The sequence below is a fragment of the Sinocyclocheilus anshuiensis genome, unplaced genomic scaffold (assembly GCF_001515605.1).
Source record: "Sinocyclocheilus anshuiensis isolate Anshui unplaced genomic scaffold, SAMN03320099.WGS_v1.1 scaffold794, whole genome shotgun sequence".
NCBI classification, from domain to species: Eukaryota; Metazoa; Chordata; class Actinopteri; order Cypriniformes; family Cyprinidae; genus Sinocyclocheilus; species Sinocyclocheilus anshuiensis.
Window position 1 is genome coordinate 753,918 of NW_015547683.1, and position 6,878 is coordinate 760,795.

The 6,878-nt window shown below is 36.4% G+C and overlaps 1 protein-coding gene across 2 annotated transcripts in view; it reads left to right on the plus strand.

The window, feature by feature from the left end:
- Positions 1-6,878, plus strand: part of LOC107703179 (olfactomedin-like protein 2A) — a 27,591-nt gene that overhangs the window by 7,629 nt on the left and 13,084 nt on the right. The window lies entirely within an intron of this gene.

Below are 6,878 nucleotides of genomic sequence, written 5' to 3' on the forward strand. Positions count from 1 at the left end.
TTCCAGTTCCTGCCAATATCCAGCAATTTCGCACAGCCATTGAAGAGGAGTGGACCAACATTCCACAGGCCACAGTCAACAACCTGATCAACTCTATGCGAAGGAGATGTGTTGCACTGCGTGAGGCAAATGGTGGTCACACCAGATACTGACTGGTTTTCGGACCCCCCCGGACCCCCCAATACAGTAAAACTGCACATTTTAGAGTGGCCTTTTATTGTGGCCAGCCTAAGGCACACCTGTGCAATAATCATGCTGTCTAATCAGCATCTTGATATGCCACACCTGTGAGGTGGATGGATTATCTCGGCAAAGGAGAAGTGCTCACTAACACAGATTTAGACAGATTTGTGAACAATATTTGAGAGAAATAGGCCTTTTGTGTACATAGAAAAAGTCTTAGATCTTTGAGTTCAGCTCATGAAAAATGGGGGCAAAAACAAAAGTGTTGCGTTTATAATTTTGTTCAGTGTATTTACAAAAGAGCTGGATATGCTTAACTATTAGTAATACATGTAACTCATTATTAAACATTGGTGGTTTATATTATATTGGTGTTGCTCTCACTGAATAAAACCAAAAAAAGTTTTGCATCATGTCTATGAACACCCCTTGTCTGTGGTAAAATCACTGTAACTATGCATTAATCAACCTCAAATCACATTTTGGTGTCTTAAAATGAGGAGAGTGGCAGATAAACCATTATGTAAAAGAAGTGCACTTAATTTTATTGAATGTGCACTTGTAGTGTACTTCAAATCTTAAAAGTATATTAAAAAACTATACTTGATAATATAATATAAATTACATAAAATGTCACTTAAGAGAACTTAAAGAGAGTACACTTTCATGTTTCTCAACACACTTAAGTACATTTATAAAAAGTGCTGGTTGTGCAGGTCTGTGTTTTAATAATCATTAATTAAGCTTTAAAGAAGTACACTTATTTTTTATGTGTAGATTTGCATATAATTGTAGTGTTATTTGTTAAAATTACAATATTTTAAATGCACTGAAAACTTCATTATAAATGTCTAATTACAGATATATTTAAATGACACAAGTTTCACTACAAATGACATTAAAGTATATTTTAGTTTGCCATATATGCTTATCGGTACATTCGGCAGTACACAGTACAAACCCTATTTCAAAGACAATAGAAATTCTTGACATAAATGATGAAATCACATATAAAGATGTACTTAAGTCCTACTTAAGTGGATCAAAAAGTGCAACTAATAGCATTTAATATAAATTTAAACTATAATACATTTTAATTTAATTGGAATTAACATAAAAAGTAAGTGTCTGAAAACATTAGATTCAGTTCACACTTAAGTTGAATATTATTTAAAGTGTTATTTCCATATTCTCTTTAAAAGTATGCTACAGTGTACTTTCACAAGGGAATACAAACATGGTTAAGAAAGCTTGCTTTATAATCAGGTAGCATTTAATGAAATCGCAGTCTGACTCTGTTGAGCGTGAACCATCTGTTTGACTTCCTCGGCCAGAATGTCTCACATCTCTTGGCTTTGCTGAGACTGAGAGCATGAAGTGATTGAGGTTCAGAGAGAGCTGTGACACATAAACAGCCTCAGTTGGAATGTAGCTGTGTGTCCCCAAAATCCACAAGTGCTCTCTAAGCTAGTTTGGGGCTAATTGACACGTCTGTTAATGACATGTGTCTGTCTGTGTGTTTCCTGCTGGAATGGAGTGATGGAGAGTCTTACTGTGTCTTCAGATCTAGATCCATTATTTTGTCTCAGTCTAAATGAGAAAGTGTCTTCAAGGCTGTGATAACTGCAGTTGGTTTGATACAGTTCTTGCACACTGATAGGATACATTACTCCATTGATTTATTATTTGTTTACAACTATAATTTGAGTTGTCAGACTTTTCTGACCCTGGGAACGACACCCAGACTCTACCAATCCAGCGACCCCACTAATATAAATTGTTAGCTTGTCTTGATTTGCTTGTATTGACTTCTTTTTTCTTGAAAACTGTTTTGAACATTGATAATAATAAAAAATCTTGAGGAGCAAATCAGCATATACTGTAAGGATCTGAAAAATCTGGATGCTGAAAATTCAGGTTTGCATCACAGGAATAAATGATGTTATAAAATATTCAAATAGAAAACAGTTATTTTAAATTGCAATAATATTTCACAATATTGCTGTTTTTATTACTGATAGATAGACAGACCCCAAATTGACCTTGGATCTAAATATTGTTTTTTTATTATTATTTTTATATATAGTTTAGTCATGAAACTCTAGATGGCGCAGTCTGATGTTTTGTTAATGTAACTGATGCTATTCAGAGAGTTAAACGACTTGGCACAAGCTGATTGGTTCATGCTGCATATGCAGCCAATGAGCTTACTGCCTTGCATTTATATGGCTGGCTAGCATTCACTAGAGATCCCTGCAGCGCGCTTTCAGAGTTTCTCTGAAACCCTCCACCTTCCTCAACCCTCCACCTGTATAGATCTGCTACGGGTTATTTTATATGCTATTTGTGCAGCAGCAGTATGTCTTAAATACTCACGGCACTGTATCGCCGTGTGCATTGGCAGTAGCAAGTTCCTGTACTTGCTTGCAGCAGCAGCAGCAATAACCAACAGCAGCAGCAGCATAGCAGATCTATTCTACCAAGACTAAATACATTAACATTGTCATATCCATCACCATGCTAAAATCTTCCGAGAGGTGTCATGATTAAAATATGTTTAGCCGAATAATGAAGGCACACTTGATATGAACTGTGACACTGGTGCACATCAAAGAGATCTTTGTCATTTCAGAATGCTCTAGACAGTTTCACATGTTTCTTTTAGTGTGGGATCATCTTGAATTCTAGCCATAAACTTGCTTTAGTGTTGTTTCAAAGCCTTAGATTAAAGGAAGAAAATGAGCCGGCCACTGACAACACCTCATTGAAAGAGAGATCAGACTCATAATCTGAACTGCTTTACCAGGCATGAGGTTATTGGGTTAAGAGGCTTTTCAGGAAAGTGGCCAATGTTGACAACTGCTCCTGCCAAGTATTTTTGGAAAAACAACTCTTATCTCAGGATAGCAGCCCATTCCCTGTTTGGTCAGTTGTGACTGCTACAGTTAGACCAAATGTCAGTGTAGCAGGTTTAGATAACAAATGTGTTTGTTTGCATGACCTGCAACTGTTGGAATGCTATTTATTTAGTTAATTATATAATCTATATAAATCTATATGATACAACCTTCATTTTAATGCAGCCTAATTAATTGTGTGGTTCATTTTGCATTGAGATTTAACTTTACTAAAGACTCTCCTTCATTGAATGGTGCAGATATAGATTTAATGCATATATGCATGTATTAGAGAGTATTTGGGAAGCTATAGTTTAGATTATATTAGATAGCTTATAGAGAGCATACAAAGAACTGAGTATGCCTTGATGCCTGATGCACACACACCAAAATGACCATAACACACTCTTTCATTCTGGTTAATAAGGGCTCTTATTGTCAAAGCCCCCTATGCCTTAGACACAAGTGTTACAGGACTTTTCACCTAATTAACTCGCTTGAACAATGGAAGCTATTCTGGGGTAATTTCATCAGAGGATGAAATGTGTTTTTGAGAAGTTGGGCAAATTACTGTCAGAATAAATATTTTTGAATGTCCCCTATCAGTCTGAGCTTACACAAAAGAACAGCAAATCTTTATTAAATCCTTCCACTTCAAGCTGACAGTGACCCAGTTTTTGTGTGGCACCCCGTGTGCAGTATTGTGTGGTTGTCATGGAACTACATGATTAAAGTCTCCAGAAGGACTTGGACTTTAAGCCCTGTTATTAAGAGTTTTGATCCGTCTCATATTTGTAGTGCCATGCTATAGTGACATGCAACAAAAAAAAAAAAAAGGAAATGTAGTGGTAATCTTGTCAGGACATTATCCGTTATAGTATACCGACATTTCCGTTAACTCTAAAACACAGTGCAATGCAATGCAAAATTACAGGTAAAACACCTGCAAAAAATCAATACAGAAAATTCCTTCATTCTAATACAGTAAATTGTGCCCTATTTTTACAGATTATTTATAGTAAAATAGGAAAATGTGTAAAATGAGGAAATTCATAGGAATTCTTTTTCCTGTTCTCAAGTGCTGATTTAAAATATACTTTCTTCCTTTTTAAAATGCTGATTGATTAACTCAGTTTGAGTTAAAAGAAATGGTATGAAAAGTTAGATTTTTTTTAAAGGAGCTATAGTAATATAGTTTAAATATAGGTTGGTAGAAATAGATATAATAGTGACATGACCACAAAAATTGTCATCATATGCTATTAATATAGCATTTGATGTATTTTATTATTTAATTAAATTTTTTATTTTTGAGTAGTATTTAATTACGTACAAAATAGCCATGTCAGCAAATGGTGTACCGCTCTTTTATTTACTTACTTTTAATTTACTAGCTCTTTTAAGTGGGTATTCTGTACTATTCCTCCTTTCAGTGTTTTTGGTGGTGTTTTAGTGTTTAGGTTCTATTTTAACTTTTTTTTAATGGCATTTTTAGCCATAGTGGGAGCCACTTTAATAAGGGTGTTTACCCCATCATTTCATTTATTTGACAATTACTAGCAAAATACATATTTAATCACCTTAAACAAAAATGAGTCATAAACAAGCTTTGTTTTGAAATATATGTTATAATTTCAGGGATTCTTATAAGCTGACATAAAAAAAAATACCTCATTCACAACCTTTGCACATGATGGCCTCATGGTTCAGGACAATCTTGCAGCACTTAACAACAAACAGGTGTTTAGGAAAGCACTGTGGTGTCTTTATTTGCTATTTAGTGTTTTGAGAGCGGAAAAACCCCAAAAGGTCCTTTTACCCAGGAGCCTTTAGCTCCGCTGTACCCGAAAACGTGGCAGTTGCTAGATCAGACAAATGGATGTCTCAAAGACGGAGCGGATCTTACAATGAAGAATTTCTGAAATGATCAAATGTTTCACTGCCTGTAAGCAGTTCCATATGTACCATGACTGGGCATTTATAGAGACCTCTAAATCTCAGTACAGAAAGATGACACGCCTGAGCTCTTTAGGCAAACAGTCAGAGAGCAAAAGGGCCACTGTTAGATGGAGGCGGAGCCAAATGTCAATCAAATACAGTAGGTCATAGTTTCAACTTTTATGCAGGGTCATATTGTTTATATGTATTAATGCCAACCAGAAAGTAAAGTAAAACTGAGGCACTACAGCCATCCTTGAGATTGTAGTGGTCTTAAAGGGATAGTTCACCCAAAAATTATAAATCTGTTATCGTTTACTCACCCTCATCTCATTCCAAACCAATTTTGGACCCCATTGACTTTCAAAAACAGATGAAACATTCTGAATATCTCCATTTTTGTTCCACAGAAGAAAGAAAGTCATGCAGTTTTACAACAACATGAGTGTGAGTAAATAATGATAGAATTATTCATATTTGTGTGGACTGTGCCTTTAAGACAAAGCACAGCTTCTGCCAATCGGTAGAGTAGAGCGTTATGCCAGCTAATTCATATTCACGAGCCAAGCAAATAAGGTTTTGTAATTTTTCAGATCGTTCTTACGCTCCTGTCTTCAGTACATACTCAACAGCAGCAAGTTGTTTTGGCAGTATGAGAAAAAAAAGAAAAAAGCAGTACATCTGTGCATCATTTTCTACTTCTTTCTCAATCATATGCCATCATTGCGCATTTGTCCGTTCTGTGGATTCTGCCCCCATGGCTCCACATAGTATTTTCGCTTTTACTGCTACTGTTCATGAAGCTCAACTGATTAGTGCTGTCAGAGTCAGGTAGGTATTACGAAAGCAGCTTTATGAAGTACATGTGGCTGACATCTTCAAGAGCACGGCACCATATATGGACAACCTCCATATTCAACAAAACCTGGCTTTTATGAAGCCTCATATCAGTCCAATTATTCCTTTATGGCGCAAGTACATACTCTGTAAATGATATTCACATGTAACTCACTGGATGCCATGCAAGGCTGTTATTGAGAAATGAGAGATGTTCTGTCAAACTGTGAGGTGCTGCAGGATGTGTTTTAAAAACAAGCTGTTTATGGGAGAAGGTGCAAATCCACTCAGGTCCCATCGCTGGGCTGAATTTATGGGAATCTCAAGCCCCAGGCTGTCGTCAAAGCCAGTGCCATGGTAAAAGCTAGCGCTAACTGACAACAGATGCATGCATGAGAGAGAGAAAAGAGTATTTTCCTGTGTCTTCTCCAAAGGTAGTGGTCTTGATTCATAAAATGCAGATACTAGATAGATTTTTGTGTGTGTAACTTGGAACTAGACATAAGATTTGAAACTGATGTAAAGTGGAACAGATCCATCAAGTAAAAGTATGTGTGTGTGAGGGTATGGTAGGGAGTTCAAATTGTGGACAAACGTTATAGGGCCTAGTAAAGTTTCACTGCAGTGGGTTCCTCCCAGGCCAGAGTGTAACGGCTGATCACTTCCAGAGCATCAGGGCTCAAGCCGACAGGCAAAGTCTGTTTCGCTCTTCATTGTAAATTAGCAGCTTTTTGTTTGGTCATATACTAAAGTGCACAAAGGCTTTAAACTGATTATTTAAGAGAGGCATGAAAGAGTTAAACTCTTGTTTTGTTCCCAATTGCACAACATGCAATTCCCCTAGCACTTGAAGGATTTAGTTTGATCTTCGTGTGAAGGGTTGCGTTTCCCAATTGCATTGTTAACCGTAGTGTTAACTATGGTCGCAAGTACACTGAACTCTATTGGCAACAACGGAACTTGCAACCACAGTTGCCTTTGGGAAACACACCCCAGGCTATATATATATATATATATATATAT